General features: G+C 37.0%; 1 protein-coding gene and 1 pseudogene across 1 annotated transcript in view; one reads left to right on the plus strand and one right to left on the minus strand.

Moving 5' to 3' along the window:
* MPP7 (membrane palmitoylated protein 7) overlaps positions 1-21,467 on the minus strand; it is a 355,336-nt gene that overhangs the window by 184,352 nt on the left and 149,517 nt on the right. The window lies entirely within an intron of this gene.
* Positions 7,055-7,186, plus strand: LOC118620942 (annotated as a pseudogene).

Below are 21,467 nucleotides of genomic sequence, written 5' to 3' on the forward strand. Positions count from 1 at the left end.
TGTTGGACATATAAAAATGATGAAATATTAGAAAAATTAAAAGCCTAACTGAATGGGCCCTGGCCAGTTTGGCTCAGCGGTTAGAGCATCGGCCTGCGGTCCGGAGAGACCGAGGTTCGGTTCCCGCTAAGGGCACGTACTTCGGTTGCAGTTTGTCCCTGGCCCTGGTTGATCGTGCGGGTGGCAGCCACTCGATGTGTCCCTTTCACGTCGATGTTTCTCTCTCTCTCTCCCTTCCTCTCTCTCCCTCCCACTCTATCTGTACAAAAAAAAGGAAAAATATCCTCGGGTGAGGATTAAAAAAAAAAAAAAAAAAAGCCTAACTGAATGGAAAGAAAAACAACACTTGTGAATTATAAGACTCAATTTTGTAAAGATACCCATTCTACCCAAGTTGAACTATGAACCAAATACAATAATAATCAAAGCTCAACAGATTTTTCTGTAATTGACACAGAGTGGTACTGACATAGGAACAGAACAACAGAAGAGTTCAGAAACAGACCCATGCATATGTGAACAGAGGCTAATGAGGGAGTCAGTACTGCAGAGCTGTGGGGAAAGGAAGGCCTTTCCTTTTTCATAAAAAGTTTTTTCTTTATTTTTAGAGAGAGGAAGGGAGAGGGAGCGAGAGAGAGATAGAAACATCAATGAGAGCATCAATTAGCCGCCTCCTGCATGCCCCACGCTGGGGATCAGGCCTACAATGTGGGTATGTGCCCTGACCAGGAATTGAACCAGCAACCTCTTGGTGCATGAGCTGACACTCAACCACTGAGCCACATGGGCCAGGCAGAAAAGCCTTTCCTTAAGTGGATTCCTACATCACACCACATAACAAAATCAATTCAAGATCTGTGCATGAAAGGGAAAATAAAGATTCTACAAGTTAATATAAGAAAATATCTTTATGATCTTGAGGTACACAGTGTACCTAAACCAGACACAACGCACTAAGCATTAAGGTAAAGATTAATAAACTGTACTATGTTACAACTGGGAACTTCTATTCATTAAAACCTCATTTAAAAGAAAAGCCACAGAATGGAAGAAGATATTTGTAATAACATATAACCAACACACAAACAAGCACTCTAAAGCAGCAAACAGGAATTCTCACTAATCAGTAAGAAATAGACAAGTTAAAAGACAACTGGGCAGAAGACTTAAACAAGCACTTCATTAAAAATGATATACAAGCAGCCAATAAACATGAAACAAAATGCTCAACCTTATTAGTCATCTGAGAACCCAGCTTTAAAACACAATGAAATACCACTATATTCCACTAAAAGTGGCTTTAAAAACAAACCAAACCAAACCAATACAAAACAAAAACATATCCCAAAAGCAAGTAAGAGTGGGTCAAACAGCAGCAATTGTCACACACTGCTGGTGGGAATGTAAACTGGAACCAGTACTGTAAACAATGCTATTACCTAGCAACTCAATTTTTGAGTATACACTTTGCAGAAACATGTATACAAATAGTTCAATGAAAATTCTATGTCCCAACAATTACTTAGTATACCCACAACAGAAATGTATCCACATGCAAACCAAAGACTCATACAAGGTTTATACAAAGAGCATTATCACAACAGTCAAACATTAGAAACAATCAAAATGTCCATCAAAATGGCCAATAGACATATAAAAAGATACTGAACATTACTAATCATCAGAGATATGCAAATCAAAACCACAGTGAGATAATCACCTCACACCTGTGAGAATGGCTATCATCAATAAATCCAAAGACAAGTCCTGGTGATGATGTGGAGAAAAGGGGACCCTCATGCACTGTTAGCGGGAATGCAGACTGGGGCAACCACTATGAAAAACAGTATGATTTAGTGATTCCACTTCTGGGTACATATTGGAAGAAACTCAAAACACTAATTCAAAAGAATATATGTATCCCTACGTTCATTGCAGAGTTATTTACAATAGCCAAGATATGAAAGCAACCCACGTGCCTATCAACAGATGAATGGATATAAAAGTCATGGTGTATATATATACTGGAGTATTACTCGGCCATAAAAAATAATAAAATCTTACCAATTGGGACAGTATGGATGGACCTACAGTGTTTTATGTTAAGTGAAATAAGTTAGTCAGAGGAAGACAAATATCACATGATTTCACTTGTAAGTGGAAACTAAAGAACAAAACAAACAAACAAAATTGAAACAGACTCACAGGCACAGAGAGCAGACTGATGGTTGTTGTTCAAGGGAACAGGAATTGAGAGACTGGGTGAAAGGATTAAGTACAAACTGGTAGTTACAAAATAGTCTCAGGGAAGAAGTACAGCATAGGGAATACAGTCAATAGTGTGATAACTATGTATGGTACCAGGTGGGTACCGGAAATATCAGGACAAACACTTTTGTCTAACCACTATGTGGTACACCTGAAACTAACGCAAAATAATACTGAATGTAAAAAACATGCCCATCAACAGTCGAATAAGCTGTGATTATACTTACAGAATAGAATACCCTTCAGCAATAAAAACAAATGAACAAAATTACTTAATCATAGTATCAGCAAATCATATAAACATATTTTGAGTAAAAAAACAACCGACACAAACAAATATATACTGTGTAATTTCATATAAATAAAGTTCCAAGAATAGGCAAAAAAACTAATCATAAAGTTTAAACTCAGAATTGTGGTTTAGCCTTAGGAAGAAGAGCTGGGAGTAAAAGAACAACTAAGATGGGACAGTAGAGGATATTTGCAGGTACTAGGAGAATTTTTCAAAACTATCATGAAATAGAAGTATATGAACATATGTGATTAAAAGCACACAAGGGCCCTGGCCACTTTGGCTCAGTGTTTGATTCCGAGTCAAGGACATGTACCTGGGTTGCAGGTTCGTTCTCCAGGCCTGGTCAGGGCACATGCGGGAGGCAACAAATCGACATGTCTCTCTTGCATCAATGTTTCTCTTTTTCTCTCCCTCCCTTCCTTCTACTCTCTCTAAAAATCAATGGAAAAAATATCCTCAGGTGAGGATAAACAAACAAACAAAAAAAGTGCACAAGGAATATCGTGGAAAACTGACAAAACAGTCAACACACACAAAAAATACTCTTTAAGGAAAATAAAAAGAAAATTATCCTTTTAACATCGGGGCAAAAATACATAAAAAGAAAAAGAAGTTATACTGGCATCAGAATTAGGTGAAACATTTTATGCCAAGAGTTAAAGAAGCAACATAATTAAGGTATTTCCCCCAAAAAAGAGAACCCCAAAATTTTAACTTCAAACTGACCCTCAAATATTACTTAGTATACACTACAAAGACCACAAGAAAAACTTTGTAAGAACTCAGGAAAAATTATTGCCATGAGCCTTATCCACGAGAAAGTTATTAGAGTCCCAAACAAGATGAACCCAATGAGGCCACACCAAGACACATCATGATAAAAAGGGAAAGGGAAAGACAAAGAGAGAATCTTAAAATCAGCAAGAGAAAAGCAGTTACCTACAAGGCAGCTCCCATTAGACTGTCAGCTGATTTCTCAACAGAAACTTTGTAGGGCAGAAGAGACAGGCAAGAAATATTCAAAGTGATGAAAAGCAAGGACCTACCATCAAGATTACTATACCAAGCAAAGCTATCATTTAGAATTGAAGGACAGCCCAGCTAGTGTGGCTCAGTGGATTAAGGGTCATCCCATGGACTGAGAGGTCACAGTTCAATTCCCAGTCTGGGCACATGATCGGGTTGTGGGTTCAATCCACAGTAGGGGGTATGCAGGAGGCAGCCAACTGATATATCTCTCACATTGACATTTCTTTCTCCCTTCCTCTCTCTCTAAAAAATCAGTAAAAACATATTTAAAAAAATTTTGAACTGAAGGACATATAAAGAGCTTCTCAGACAAGAAAAAGCTAAAGAACTTCATCACCACCAAACCAGTGTTACATGAAATGTTGAAATTCTTCTTTAATAAGAAAAAGTATGACCCGGTCGATGTGGCTCAGTGGTTGAGTGTCAACCCATGCACCAAGAGGTTGCTGGTTTAATTCCTGGTCAGGGCACATGCGCAGGTTCTGGTCCTGATGCCCAGTGGGGGGCATGCAGGAGGAGGCCAATCGATGTTCTCTCTCATAGAAGTTTCTATCTCTCTCTCCCCCTCCCTTCCCCTCTCTAAAATCAATAAAGAAAAAATATGTTTTTAAAAAATAGAAAAGAAAAAGGATGGAAAATGATCAATAATATGAACAATAAAATGGTCATAAATACATATTTATCAACAACTGAATCTTTTAAAAATAATAAACAAATAAGCAGAATAGAAATAGACTCATAGATACAAAGAACATTTTGATGGTTGCGAGGGAGGGTGAAAGGGGAATGGGTGATAAAGGTGAAAGGATTAAGAAGTACAACTTGGTAGTTACAGAATAGTCATGGGGATGTCAAGTACAGCATAGGGAATATATTTTAATAACTATGTATTGTGTCACATGGGTACGGAATTTATTAGAATGATCATTTAATTATATAATGTCAAATCACTAGGGTGTACATTTGAAACTAATATAATATTGTATGCCAACTGTGATTGAAAAATAAAAAATGATTTAACGAAAGACAAAGTATATTAAGAACAGATGGGAGAGAATGTATGGAAAATGAAACAAGCTTATTGAATACCTTACTGGTATTAACTGTAAGTTAAAAAGTAGTACATTAAATATGAGTTGGGAAGAACAGGGTACAGAAGTTTTTATTGCTAACTGGTAGGAACCAATAAACAGTATCTCAAAAAGAGAACATCTCAATACAAAGAATTTATCTTAAACAATACATAGGGGGAGGAAGTTTGTAACATGAGCCTGAAACACCCTGTCAGGGCAACAAGCAAGGAAGCAGTCTAAGTCTAATGGAATTGGGTCAAAAACATAGGAGCCAAGTTGAAGGGGCTCCCATGAGCGGAAGATGAGGACATTTGAGCATCAAAAAGAATGACTTGCAATGGATTGACACCAATCAAATGCATAAAAATCCTTGAGTTTATATCAATACTTTAAAAAAGCTTACTGATTAACTTTGGAGGATGTGAGGGTACCAAAACAATAGTCTTAAAATCAGTAAATTAAAGGAAACACTCAAGCATTTATCCTATTGCTCTTATATAAACTGTATTTCATAATAACCTAAGGATATAAAAAGTAATAATCTAAGAATCGATAGGAAAAATTCTAACTATAAGAAAATGATCAAAGAAATTTTGGTATTAGCAGTTCATTGATGGATTATAATAATGCCACTAAAAATTAAGGATACAAAATTTAGTAATTAATAACAGATACGGACCACTTCTCCATCCTAAGATGCACTGAGATATTTTTTAAATTCAAAATAACAGAAATGAGACAATCAAAAGACTAGAGAGTTCAATGAATTTCTAGAAAAAGGAAGCCACAGCAGAACAGTAGAACAAAGTGGGAGACTGCAAAAAAAGGAGCTGGTTTGACCCAGAGATCACTGATGCTCAGGGACTGAGAAGTCAGGCAAGGGAGAGAAGGGGGAGCTGAACACCTGACTACTATAGGGACCTCCTTTCCTTTCACCTACTGAAGCAGCCAACCACCTATGACCCAGATAGCAGATCCCAGGTTTCTATGATGAAAAAACTAAAAAACTGCTAGGGTGGCAAAGCCTCTACAGTCTGAAATTTGCAACCACTCTTCCCACAAGAAATAGTGGCTGATTTTTCATCCCTTGGCTCTGAAGTTGGATTTCTCGATCTTGACACTGTTGACATTTCAGGCTGAATAATTCTTGGTTGTGAGGGAATGTCCTGTGCATCATAGAATGTTTAGCAATATCCCTGGCCTTTACCCTCTAGATACCAGTAGCACACCTCCCCCTTTAAGTCATGACGATCAAAAATGTCTTCAGCCCTGGCAGGTTTGGGTCAGTGGTTAGAGCGTCAGCCCATGGGCCAAAGGGTCTCGAGTTTGATTCCTGGTCAAGGGCACATACTTGGGTTACAAGTTCGAGCCTTAGTCCTGATCGTGGTTGTGTGGGAGGCAACAAATCAATGTGTCTCTCTCACTTTGACTTTATCTCACTCTCTATCTCCCCTCCCTCCCTTCCACTATATTTAAAATTCAATAGAAAAATATTCTCAGGAGAGGATTAACATAAAAACAAACAAACCGAAAAAATGGGCAGAGGACCTCAACAGACATTTCTCCCAAGAAGACATACAAATGGCCAACAGATATATGAAAACACAGTTAACTTCACCAATTATTAGGGAAATACAAATCAAAACTATAATGAGATACCACCTCACACCTGGCAGAATAGCTATTATTAACAAGACAAGTAATAATAAGTGTTGAGAGGTTGTGGAGAAAAAGGAACCCTCATTCACTGGTGGTGGGAATGTAAACTGGTATCTACCTACAAAATTTGAAAACATGCATTTGTAAAGATATATGCAGCCCTATGTTCCCTGCAGCATTATTCATGGTGGCCAAGACATTACAATAATAGAAGTGTCCCTCGATAGATGACTGGATAAAGGAGAAGTGGTACATATATACAATGGAATACTATTCAACTATAAGAAAAGATGAAATACTGCCATTTTGGACAACATGGATAGATCTTGAGAATGTCATGCTAAGCAAAATAAATCAGACGGGCTAAATCAATAAACATATGATTTCACTCATATGTGGGATATAAAACTTAAAACAACAAATGAACAAACAAGACAAATAAAAACTCACAGACACAGACAACAATATAGTAGTTACCAGAGAATAAGGGGTGTGGGGAGGAAATAGCAAATGTGTCAAATACAAGATGACAGAGAAAGATTTGACTTTGGGTGGTGAACACATAATACAATATAAAGATGATGCAACGTAGAATTGTACGCTTGAAACATATGTAACTTTATTAACCAATGTCACTCCAATAAATTGAATTTAAAAGAAAAATAAATCAAAACCATTCTATTGAATATCAACCAATAGAACAACTTGATGTTTTTAAAAGCACAGAACCATCGCTTCTCAGCCTTTTGGCTAAGATCAAGTGTAGTATCTGTTCTTCTCAGTTTAAAAGCACAGAACCAACCTGAGTCAGATCACCTGGGTTCAAGGCCAGTTCTACCACTGAACTGGTTGTGTAACCTCAGTCAAGGAAGTACCTTGTTGTTCTAACAATGAGGATAAAGATTAGTACATATCAGTTAGCGTTCCTGGAAGAACCACAAAAGGTATTTAGAACTTTGAAAAAAGTACAGTGAACATAGTAAGGAATCAATAAGTAGGGTTGTTTGACTTTTTGCTTTTTTTTAATGGTTTGCTTTGCTTTAATTATTCTTAGAAAGACTCTAGAGTGTATCCATGGAATAAGACTAGGATGGTATGAAAAGTAACAGATACCACCCCCAAAAGAGTCATTAGAATTAACATTTTGACAGAAAAGTCTTTAAAAATTAAATAGAAAGGTGGAAAGTAAAAGTTGAGGATCTTTCAAAAAGCATAAGCATTAGAAAAAAAAATAGACTACTAATCCAGAAAGACCAATATGTACCTAAAAGAACTTCCAAAAAGATGACAAAGAGGAGCAGAAAGAAAATGGTAACAAAGAAATAGCAGTTGAAGAACACAAGTCTCCAAACTGAAAAGGCCCACTGGATCTAACCAAGGACTGGGGTGCAGATGAAGAACCCTAACACTAATGCATATTGTTTATTTTCTGCCCAGCCCACTCTTACCTGATCAATTCTTAAGCAACCTTCAGATCTCATTTAACTAGCTCAGTATTTACTTCGTTTTTTCTATTATTACTATTTTTTATTCATTTATTTATTTTGTCACAGATGTTTCTCCATTTTCCCCCACTGACACCCTTCTCCCAATCCCGCTGCCCCCTCACAGCATTGTTGTCTGTGTGCATTGGTTATGCATATATGCATATAAGTTCTTTGGTTTCTCTCTTCCCTCCCCCTGCCCACCGCCTCTGAGGTTTGTCAGTCTGAACCATACTTCTATGTTTCTGGGTCTATTTTGTTCATCAGATTATTTTGTTCATTATATTCCACAAAAAAGTGAGATCATGTGGTATTTGTCTTTCTCTGACTGGCTTATTTTGCTTAGCATAATACTCACCAGGTCCCTTCATGTCATTTCAAAGATAAGACATATTTATTTCCTTTTTTTAAAATTAATTTTTGTTACAGATGTTTCTCCTTCCCTCCCCACTCCCAGATACCCTCTTCCTGACCTTCCCCCCACCAGGACCCAGCATTGTTGTCTATGTCCACTTATATACATGCATATCAGTGTCTATGTCCACTTATATACATGCATCTAAGTTCTTTGGTTTATCTTATCCCTCCCCTCCACCCCCCTCCTCTGAGGTTTGTCAGTCTGAACCATATTCCTTTTTATGTCTCTGGGTCTATTTTGTTCATTATATTCCACAAATAAGTGAGATCATGTGGTATTTGTCCTTCTCTGATTGGCTTATTTCACTCAGCATAATGCTCTCCAGGTCCCTCTATGTCATCTCAAAGAATAAGAGATCATTCTTTCTCACAGATGCACAATGTTCCATTGTGTATATGTACCACAGCTTTTTTATTCACTCATCTATTGATGGACACTTTGGCTGTTTCCAGATCTTAGCAATTGTAAATAGTGCTGCTATAAACATAGGGGTACATATATTCTTTCTGATTGGTCTTTCAGAGTTCTTAGGATATATTCCTAGAAATGGATCACTGGGTCAAATGGAAGTTCAATTTTTAATTTTTTGAGGAAACACCATGTTGTTTTCCATGGTGGCTGTACCAGTCTGCATTTCTACCAGTGGCGTACTAGAGTCCCCTTCCTCCACACCCTCACCAGCACTTGTTTGATGATTGCTGATGAGAGCCATTCTGGCATGTGTGAGGTGATACCTCATAGTTGTTTTAATTTGCATCTCTCTGATGATTAATGACGTTGAGTATTTTTTTCATATGTCGCTTGGCCATTTGTATGTCCTGTTTGGAGAGGTGTCTATTTAGATCCTCTGTCCATTTTTCAATTAGATTATTTGTCTTCCTTTTGTTGAGTTGTATTAGCACTCTATACATTTTGGAAATTAGCCCCTTATCTGACATATCATTGGCAAATATGCTCTCCCACATAGTGGGTTCCCTTTCCATTTTGATGCTTGTTTCTTTTGCTGTGCAGAAACTTTTTAATTTGAAGTAGTTCCACTAGTAGTTACTTCTTAAACAAAACATTCCTAGAATGTGAGGCAACCCCCTCCATTATATGCTCCAAGTACCAAAAACCTATCTGTATCTGTATCTCAGCAATAATTTTACACTTATTTAAGTGATTATTTTAGTACTGTTCAAGAGTCATGTGGCTGAAGACCCCCATGCCTGTTGTTGACCATTGTATCTCCATCACCTAATTTAATGTACAATAAGCATTTATGAACTTTTTATACAAATGAGCCATATAATAAAATCACTGATTCCTTGGAATCATAATATATTTTTAATTACAAATTCCTCTACCACAAAGTTATTTGGTTCTTTACATGACATAAGGGGATTTCACAAGTTTTTCTTACTACTTTGGCCTGAATTTGCTTCTTTTTAAAAATTTTTCATCCATAGTGACATAACTGACAAAAGTTTCTTGAACTAACTCTCAGATTTCACAAAGGAAGGAGCACCACCTAGTGGAAGGACATAAGATTTAACAGTTAGGAGGCAATTATCTAAATCTACTTCCTAGGCACACAATGGTGGACTATCAGATATTTATTCAAATTAAAAACTAAGATATGTATCAACTTTGTCAAGTAATAAAATAAAATTTTATCATCTGTATAATTTATAACATACCAATGTAAGTGAAATATATTTATAAAAAATTTTTTAAGTTGGCAGTTAACACCATTTAATTGAGCTTTTAATGAAACAAAACAGAAATGAAAATGAGAAGAAAAAGCAATTATAAGCTGCTCTACTCCGAAGGTGCAAGAGAAAAGTTACAATAAAAATACGAATTACATATGAAATATACAGTTTGATATGTAAAACCACTTTTTTAAATTAGGAAAGCTCTTTATCAGAAGATAGGGTGTGTGTGTGTGTGTGTGTGTTATACTTGGATATTGAAAGGCCTTACTTGTTAGGCCAAAGTAACCTCATAAAATTTAGTAAGAAAAATGAATGTAAGAATAATATATTAGCCCTGGCTAGTTTGGCTCAGCGGTTAGATCATTGGCCCGCGGACCAGAGAGTCCTGGGTTCGATTCCAGTCAAGGGCATGTAACTCAGTTGTGGTTCGTCCCGGCCCTGGTTGGGGTCGTGCAGGAGGCAACCAATCGATGTGTCTCTCTCACATTGATGTGGTTCTCTCTCTCTCTCTCTCCCTCCCGCTCTATCTCGAGATAAATGTAAAAATATCCCTGGGTGAGGCGGAAAAAAAGAATAATATATCATATAGTTGTCTTCCACTTTATTAGAGAAGAGAGAAAACATGGAGTTAGAGAAGGTACGATCCAGAATGGCATACTCTACTGCTATTATATTACACAGGAAAAATCACATGAAATAGTAAAACTTTACAACAAATGTCATCCATTCTTAAGCCTTACCACGGCAGTTAGGTGGATGGTGCAAGTCTATAAACAAAGAAAATATAAAAATTATAATGTTTTTATAATAAATATTACCTTGTTACAGTGCAACTGTCAGATCAATAGCAACCACTTAAAAATAACTAACTTTAGGAATGTGCAAGAACATGACCACCAACTTATACCATACACAAGGATAAACTCAAAATGGATAAGGACTAAAATGTAAGTCACAAAACCATAAAATTCCTAGAAGAAAACACAGGCAGTAAAATCTCAGACATCTCATGTAGCAATATTTTTGCTGATATATGTCATAGGACAAGGGAAACAAATGGGGGGAAATGCGACTACATCAAACTAAAAAGCTTCTCCACAGAAAAAGAAATCATCACTGAAATAAAAAGGGAATCCACTATATAAGACAATATATTTGCCAAAGATACATCTGCTAAGGGGTTAATTTCCAAAATGTAAAAAGAACTTGTACAACTAAACACCAGAAGACAAGCTATCCAAATAAAAAATTAGCAAAGAACCTAAATAGATATCTCTCCAAAGAGGACATACAGATGGCCAATAGATATATGGAAAGATGCCCAATGTCATTAATCACGAGAGAGACAAATTAAAACCACACAGAGATCACCACATACCTACCAGAATGATGTCCATCAATAAATCAACAAACAGCAAGTGCAGGTGAGGATGTGGAGAAAAGGGAACCCTAGTACACTGTTGGTGGGAATGCAGACTGGTATAGCCACTGTGGAAAACAGTATGGAGTTCTCTAAAAAATTTAAAAATGGAACTGCCTTTAGACCCAGAAATTCCACTTCTGGGAATATATCCTAGGAATCCAGAAAAACCAATTCAAAAAAATATATTCACCCCTATGTTCACAGCAGTGTTATTTACAATAACCAAGATCTAGAAACAGCCCAAGTGTCCATCAGTAGATGAGTGGATAAAAAAGCTGTGGTACAGCCCTGGCCTGTCTGGCTCAGCGGTTAGAGCATCGGCCTGCGGTCCAGAGAGACCCAGGTTCGGTTCCCGCTAAGGGCACGTACCAGTTTGTTCCTGGCCCTGGTTGGGTCGTGCGGGAGGCAGCCACTCGATGTGTCCCTTTCACGTCGATGTTTCTCTCTCTCCCTCCCTCCCTCCCTCCCTCCTTCCCTCTCTTCCTTTCTCTCCTTCCCACTCTATCTGAACAAAAAATGGAAAAATGTCCTCGGATGAGTATTATAAAAAAAAAAAAAAAAAAGGCTGTGGTACATATACACAATGGAATACTATGCAGCTGTAAGAAAGGAAGATCTCTTACCCTTTGAGGTAACATGAAGGGAACTAGAGAGTATTATGCTAAATGAAATAAGTCAGTCAGTGAAAGAGAAATACCATAAGACTTCACTTACACATGGAATCTAATGAACAAATTAACTGATAAACAAAATAGAAACAGAGGCATGGGTACACAGAACAGACTGACAGCTGTCAGAGGGGAGTGGGGAAGAGGGGACGGCATAAAAGAAGGTGAAGGGATTAGCCAAAGAACATATATGCATGACACATAGTCACAGACAACAGTGTGGTGATGGCCAGAGGGAGGGGAGGGTGAAGGTGGGCAAAGGGGGACATCGGTAATAGTGTAAACAATAAAAATAAACTACAAAAAATATAATAACTAACTGTATGGAATGCTAATAACTGCATTTATTTTAACTTCTATATCACTAAGCACTATTTCAAAAATGGAATTTAAATGTAATATAGTAAAGTGTTTATTTGCACTAAGTAGGTTAAACTTAAACAACTTTTTGGTAATAACAGACCTCCAAATCTTCATAACAACGAAGGTTTATTTTCTCACACTGCATGTCCTCTGGGAACTCTGCTTCCGATATTCACACGCCGGGACACAGGTGGAGAGAGCTTCCACCACCTGGAACATCGCCATCACCAATGGGGGGCTGGGGGCGGAGAGATGAGGCGAACAGCGCACTGGCTGCCTTGCAGTGACACACATCACTTCCATTCACATGTTTAAAAATTAAATACGTCATGTGGCCACAACTGCCTTAAGGTAAAAACCATAAGATAATGTACTCTTACAGGTGCCTAAACAGCATTACCACAGGATAGGTGGCAGGGCAAAGAGAACAATATATACTTTTTTCAGAGTGAACCATTTTAAATTAATTAATTTTATTTATGTATACTTTTAGATTTTTAATAATAAACTTGCATTAATGTCTTGGTTCAGAGAATTATAGTTATTTTAAATAGTATTTTAGAACTTTTAAGAGTACTTAATTTGAAAATGTTGAAGATTTTCTAAATATTTCACATGAAATTGAAGGAATGTATTGTAAAACCAATCTGTTTCAGTAATTCCCTTTGATAGTACATTATTTCCAAATCATGACCACCAAAAAACACCCCTCATTCCTACTTTCTTGACATATAAAATATTAACAATAACTTTGATTTTAAAACAGGTGGATGAAAAGTCTTTCTTGTTATCTATAGGTAATAAAGATGATGTAGCTTATGCAACAACTTGAGTTAACTGAAAGTGATTAAAAACAATTTATAAATAACCTCAATATGTCAATTGGCAAATCCAATGGGATATGAGCATCTATTACTATGCCCATAGCAGGACTCAAGTATTTGTGAAATTAATGGAAAACAAACTGGGCAAACACAGAGCCTAGAAAAGAGGTGTTTCTGTCTCCTTTAATAGCAATCTCCCTTAAACACCTACTACATTTCTAGGCAATGTGGAATAACAGGGCTGAGTTATACACAGATTCTACCCAAAAAGAACTGTACTCAATGAAGAACTATACCCATAATTACACTAGGTTCTAAAAATATGTTATATAGATACTTACAACCAAATGGGAACATTAGATCAGTACACAGAGTCCCAGAGGACCCCTCTAGAGCCAGCACATAAAAACACACCAGACCTCACACTTGGCTAAGGGCTACACACATCTCAGACTCTAAAACATGCTCTCCTTAAGACCTATTGAGCTAAGAATTTTGTACTGGATAGAGGGTCTGCAAAAATGCCCTTGTCTTCTGCATTTAAAACAGAGACTCTATGTGTATGTGTGCCTTAACACAATAAATTATCAGAAAGAGTAGACTGAGCACAGACCAGGATGTTTACAATGCATATAACCAAGATCCACTATAATATATAAAGTAATTCCTACAAATCAACCAGAAAAAGGCAGCCAAAAAGACAAGACAGGTAAAGAATGTAAAAAAGGCATAAAAAAGAAACTGGAACAGCCCATAAATATATACTCAATCTCTAATATTCAAATAAATATAAACTAAAACAAGGAGCTAGCATTTGAAACCAACACTGTTGGAAAAATTAAACTCAAAACAAGTCCAAGTGTTGAAATGGACGTGAAGCAACTGAAACTCTCCCTCTGTTGATGGGAATGAAATAAGGTGTGATGCCGGTGGAGCAACCTGACAACACCTAAACAAGGGTGTGATGCCCACCTCTGTGGTTCAGTAACACACTCCTGGCAGTAGTACCTAGAGAAAAAGCCACATACATGTACAAGGGGGATCTACACAGAAGCTATTTACCATATTGTTTCCAGGAGTGGCACAGAAATAAAGGGGCTTCCAGACAAAGAAATCTTGTACCCGCAGGTCCTCTTTCAATGTAAATATTCATCAACAGGAGAGAAAATAATTTGTGATCTAGTCATTTAATGCCATATTGCAATGAAAATCAATGAATGACAGCTATTCATATCACCATATATATATCTCAAAATACATAAAAGGTGAAGCAAAATAAAAAAGTGGCAGAAAGTTAAATGTGTAGAGTATGATTCTAATTATGGAAAGTTTATAAGTATACAAAATATATCTAATTTTTAAAGAAATATTAACAAGAAGATGGAGGAGATCTCTGGCTGGTGAGTGAAAGGAATGGAAACAAGAAGGGACATTCAAGCTTCAGCTGAATCTGTAGTATATTCACTCTGAAGCTGTGCGGTGAGTATATGGGTGTTCGGTATATAGTTCTGCCTTTTCAATGCCCCAAATATTATATAACATTTGTAAAGGAAAAGTTAGAGAACACATTTAGCCAACTCGAGAAGTTTTTCAAAGACTTTCAAATAATAGACAGTTAACTTTCGTTGCAATTTTACAGTGAGAACACAGAAATAAAAAGGCTTAACTAGCAAATGCTGAAATTATTACAATTCAATTACACAGTTAAACAATTAACTGTAATAAAGTAAAATAAAACAAGTAGGAGATGTTTTAGAAACATTTTACTCGAGATGAAAACAAATAATAAAGATTGGTTTGCTCTCAATGACTCCAAGATTATCTGTGGTAGATGTACTCTGAGAACCAATTCAGAATGTCAGGGCCAGGCTCTTGGCCCAACACCTTCCTGGCAACAGGACATGAACCACTACTGCCCTGGCAACACATTGAGGACTCCAAAAACACAGCACAGCCCAGAGACTGGAGTGATACAGGGAGATGATCCAGGGTACCAGGACTGCAAATACAGAATTCACTAAGCCAATTACTTTCCACCTGGGTAAGTACAATCACTTGTAAAACAATTTGGCAAAATCTACTAATGTGGGAATTGCACACAGCTGTGGCCCAGCAAACCCACTGTTAAGTATAAGATCTAGAAAAGTTGACACTGGCAAGTTTGGCTCAGCGGTTAGAGTGTTGGCCCATGGACCAATGAGTCATGGGTTCGATTCCAGTCAAGGGCACACTACTTCAGTTGCGGTGCATCTGGCCCACGTTGGGGTTGTGCGAGAGGCAGCCACTCGATGTGTCCCTTTCACATCGATGTTTTTCTCTCTCTCTCTCCCACTTTATCTGAACAAAAATGGAAAATATCCTTGGGTGAGGATAAAAATAAAATAAAATAAAAGATTTAGAGAAGCTGGATATTGCCCTATTGTAATTCCCAATGGAATTGGAGAATAATAGGAATCAGCTCCACAAGAGAAGAGAGGGTGACACACTTCTTGTCTCCACCCATACTAATAAATGAACTGTTCTTAAGTCAGATGCTTCTAGGTCAGAAACTCCTCACATCTGTTTCCATAGAGTAGATAATTAAATTATGAATAAATTCACATTTAAGATGACTGTTCTGAAGCTAAGGATATGTGATTACTCATCTAACTCTCACAATAACTTTCAAAAGACAATGTTCTGTTGCATTAAACACAAACCTTGGTGGAAGGACACAGCTCCATCAAGTACTCACAAACGTGGCTCCTAGTCACCCATCCCCAGTCCCAACCCAATCTTGACAAAGAGCTACATATGACCACTGCTTTGAGAGTATGAATTACAAAAGTAACAATTTGCTCAGCATTTCAGGAATGTGTATCTTTAGCAGACTTTACATGTTTCTGGTCCTAAAAATATGTACAGTATAATGTACGAAATAACTTCATCTGGTTCCTCCAACAGAGATGGCTGAACAATTCCTTTTGATTGGTAGAGGAGCAGTACCAGCTGCTGTACCCAATTCTTCTGTCAGACCAGGTGGCCATGGATCATTCACAGTGTCTGGCTGTCTATCCTTTTCCTCCCACCCACCACAAATGGTACTGCAGAGGCAAGTAATATAACCTCTGCAGTGGGCTTAGTCTCTGAACCTAATGCCACCTCTCCTCGCCCAAAACACAACTTCTTCCTAAAGATTTGATCTGATTTACTACTATGTCAATATCACCTTTCCCCCCAGTATGATGTTTTTCATTGCTTCTGGAGTAAAAGAAGAGAAAAACTAAAGTGCCTATACAGAAAACAATTTATAAGAACCACTGCTTGATAAAATTCTCTCTCTTTTATATAACTTGACTGTATCAATTATCCTGGAAGTAACTAATTTCCAAGAAAATCTCATGGTGGTAATTATTAAGAAAATTAAAATTATGAAAAATTCAGCTCAAGCATTACCTTCAAACTGGTTTTCCATTTTCTGAGGTTTCCAACTTGGAGATGTAAATGTTTAAAAGTATATTTTTGTTCACTGGTTGCTTTCCAAGCATCTGCTCAAGATGTATTTAGACTTAAGACAAAGAAGACCTTTACTTTTAAAATTTCAGCTAAATTCACAGGCACTAAAAACTACAAGTTCATATTCACATGAAGATTTAAAACAAACTCCCATCAAGTTGTAATTCACACTTTGCTTCCAGTAGTCAACTGACCTGCTCATGACTTCACATGTCATTGAAAACAAAATTTTAGGACATCTTTAAGAAGATAAACTGAATATTTCCCAATACAAATATAATTACTCCTTAATATTAAATAGTAGGAATTTATTTGAAATTATGGATAAATCAAACTAGGAATTTGCTTTACTTCAAAAAAATGTTCATACTTATTAAGAAAATAGGGTAGGCAACTAACAGATTGTCATGGCACTTCTAAGTGCTACCTGAACTTGGTTATATGTACTATTGTGGTTTATTGTGGACTGGTAAACAAATTAAACCACTTGTTTGTCTGTAGAAGAAAGAAGGAACATTATTCATAACATACCATGATGTCTTTTACTGAGAAATATAGAGGCCTCTGATGAAGCCTCAATGTTTTCTGAGTCAAATGGACCAAAAGATTTAAACAAATACAGTATAATTTAATTTGCAAAGTTTTCAAGTTCAGAAATAAAATCCTACTACCAAAAAAGTGAAAAGGTAACCCATACAATGGGAGAAAATATTTGCAAATCATATATCTGATAAGGAACTGATATGCAAAATACATAAAGAACTCTCACACATCTGTAATAACATGACAAACAACAAAATTAAAAAGTGGATGAAAGGAGACTTCTGGTTTCAACTCCAAAATGTAAAGAGAAAGGAAGTCACAGGGCAAGCTGCCACCCCGAATCAGGGGAAAGGGGAATACAGAGAATCACAGCTGAGATCAGCTTTGCAGGAGCAGAATTTGATGGAGCCAGAAACTTGTAGAAACACTGACACAGTAATTCTGACAAACTGATGGTAGCCAAAGTGAACTAGCTTGAGAGTTATAAACTCTTGGGTGCCCAGTCTTAGAGGAGCCCCCCACCCTGCCCAGGCCACATTCTGTTAAAGGGGTCCATTTGCATCAAAGCCCAATCAAACATGAACAGAAGTTTGCAGCAAAGAAACTGAAGCCTCTGGCACTGACATATATAAAAAACAGTATACAGCCCAGTTCCTAGCCAAATTAACATAAAAACTCACACTAAAAACCTAATTACCTAGGTTCCGATTTCAGTTTCTATTATCAATAAATCACGTCCCGTTTTCATCAAGAAATTACAAGGTGTAATAAAAGGCAAGAAAAACATAGTTTGAAGAGATAAAGCAAGCATCAGAACTAGACTAATATGTGACCCAGATTTTGGAAGTATAAAATAGGGAGTTTAAAATAAATTTTAAATATATTATGCTAAGGAAAAAGTAGAATGGAAAAAGTAGATAGCATGCAAGAACAGATGGGTAATATAAACAGAGATGAAAACTCTAAGAATCAAAGACAATGCTGGAAAATAAAAACACTGCAACAGAAATGAAGAATGCCTTTGATGTGTTCATCAGGAGATTGGATATAGCCAAGGAAAGAATCAGTAAGACTGAAAATATGTTCATGGAAATTCCCCAAACTGTAATGCAAAGAGAAAAAAAATAAAAGATTTTAAAGGAACAGAATATTCAAAAACTTTAGGACTACAATAGATACAACATACATGTAATAGAAATGCCAGAAGGAAAACAAAGAAAAGAGAAGAAATATTCAAAGTAAAATGGCTGAAAATTCTCCAAAATTAATGATAAAATACCAAACAAATCTGGGGAGCTCATAAATCAACAAACATGCTCTGACCTGTTGGTTCGAGTGTCATCCCAATATGCCAAGGTTGTAGATTTGATGCCTGGTAAGGGTACATTTAAGAATCAACTAAATGATGCATAAATGAGTGGAATTGATACCATTGTAATTAGCTAGTTATTAATAATAGAAAAGGAGCAAAGAGAGGCCAGGCATTATAAGCATGGCCATTTCAGGCAGTTTCATCAGGAAGCTGCAATTTCACACCCCGCAGGGAACCACCGGCCCATTCCCCGCAGACCACTAGGGGAAGAGATTGGACAAAGGGGAGAATGGACACATGTGCAGTAAAGTCGGGGTGATGTAGGGAAGGTAGTTGCCTGTCAGTCTAGCCTGGGGAACCATGCACTGGCCAGAGGCAGGGAGGCCACTGCAAGCCCACAAAAATTTGGGTACACAAAATCTAAAGACAAAGGGGTTCACTTGCTTGCTCTCTTGTGGTTCTTGGATCTTGACGCTCTTGTGACTTTTGCACTCTCCTGAGTTCCCTGCAGAGCTACATGGCCTATGGCCATATGGACGCCACACAGAATGGACTGACGGGCTGCAACAGGGAACACAAAACCAAGTTCGCCTAATGCTGGACTAGACACTGCTCCAGAAGCGGAACTGAAACTCTGGGCACTGGTTTTAATTCTAGTCCTATTGAAGTCACAGCTACCCTTCTTCCATCGCAGGGCAGAGGGAAATGGGACCTTGAAAACTGAGATTTAATTCCACAGAAATAAAGCTTTCTACAATATCTCATCCTCCCATGCAAGTCTCAGGATATCGCAAGAAACCCATATCCCCCAGCAACCAGTGGGGAGAGGAGTCCTCCCCACAAATAACAGAACAACAAATCAATGTCTCCACCTCTCTCTCGTTTCCTCTCATTCTTTAAAATCAGTCAATCAACAAAATAAAACACCAAACAGAATAAATGTGTAAAAAAATCTACACCTTGGCTCTGGCCAGTTTGGCTCAGCAGTTAGAGCATCGGCCTACAGTCCAGAGAGACCCGGGTTCAGTTCCCGCTAAGGGCACGTACCTCGTTTGCAGTTTGTCCCTGGCCCTGGTTGGGTTGTGTGGGTGGCAATCACTCGATGTGTCTCTCTCACATCGATGTTTCTCTCTCTCTCTCTCCCCCTCCCACTCTATCTGAACAAAAAAATGGAAAAATGTCCTTGGGTAAGGATAAAAAAAAAAAAGAGAGATTGTGAGAAGAGATAAAAAGGAATAGATGCTGTCTACAAGAAACCCACTTTCAATGTAAAGACACAGATAGATAAAAATAAAGGAATAGAGAAACATAAAAACCATGCTAACAGTAACCAAAATAAAGCTGAAGTATGTCTATCAATTTCAGAAAAAGCAGATGGCAGAACATGAAAAATTATCGGGAATAAAAGGGGGCATTACATAATGGAAAAGGAGTCAGTTTTCCAAAAAGATTGACAATCCTTAATGTGTATGTGCTTCAAAATACATGAGGCAAAACTGATTAAATTGCAAGGAAATGTAGACAAATCCACTATTATACTCTATAAATAATTGACAGATCCAGTAGGCAGAAAATCAGTAAAGATATAGTGAACCAAATAGCACCATCAACCAACTGGATTTAATACTTCATCTAACGACAGCGGGATGTACACTCTTCTCAAGCTCACATAAAACAAGATAGACCACATCCTCAGCCATAAACTATTCCTTAACAAATCTAATAGAATATGCTCTCATACTACATGGAATTAAACTAGAAACCATAACAAAGACAGCAGGAAAATCTCCATATACTTAAAAAGTAAACAATTCTAAATAACATCTGCAAGGAAGTCTCAAACATTTTTTTAATATTCTGGACTAAATGAAAATCAAAATACAACATCAAAATTTATGGGATGCTGCAAAAGTAGTGGTAACAAGGACATTTGTAAATGACTTAAGGCATATGTAAGAAAAAGAGAAAGAAATAATATCAATGATCTAAGCCTCTACTTTAGGAAACTAGAGAAAGAAGAGCAAGGAGAAGAAAAAATTTGAGTAGAAATCAAAAAAATTGAAACAATAAAAATAGAGAAATCAGCAAAATCAAAAGCTGATTCTTTAAAAGATTAATAAAACTGATAAACCTATAGTCAGGCTAAGCAAGAAAAAAAATGAGAAAAGACACCAACTACTAATAACAGAAATAAAAAAGGAGTCATCACAACTGATCCCACGAAAATTAAAAAGGTAATAAAAGACTACTATGAACAAGTGTATGCCCTCAGATGTAATAATGTACATGATATGCACCAATTCCTTGAAAGACACAATAGACAAAAACTCTCACACAAGGAGAACAGATGATCTGAATGGGCCTATATCTATTAAAGTATTTGAACCAACATTAGTAACCTTCCAAAACGGCAAGCACTAGACCCAGATGGTTTCACTAGTAAATTTAAAAATTATATAAATTTTCTACAATCTCTACCAGAAAAAATAAAGCAGACTCATTCTATGAGGCCAGCATTACCCTAATACCAAGAACAGATAAAGACATTATAAAAAAAAGTAAAACCACAGACTAGTATGTCTTATTAACAGATACGCAAAATTCTTCAACAAAACATTAACAAATCAAATCCAACAATGAATTACATATCAAAACCAAGTGGGATTTATTTTAAGAATACAAAGTCTGTTTCAATATTAAGAAGTACTAATGTAATCTATCACATTGATAGAATAAAGAAGAAAAATTATATGGTCATATCAATCATTTGAAAAAAATCCAACACCCATTCATGACAAAAACTCTCAACAGCCCTGGCCGGTTTGGCTTGGTGGTTGGAGCACTGGACCACAGACTGAAGAGTCCCAGGTTTGATTCAGATCAAGAGCACATACTTCAGTTGCGGTTCGGTCCCAG

The sequence above is a fragment of the Molossus molossus genome, unplaced genomic scaffold (assembly GCF_014108415.1).
Source record: "Molossus molossus isolate mMolMol1 unplaced genomic scaffold, mMolMol1.p scaffold_m16_p_1, whole genome shotgun sequence".
NCBI lineage: Eukaryota > Metazoa > Chordata > Mammalia > Chiroptera > Molossidae > Molossus > Molossus molossus.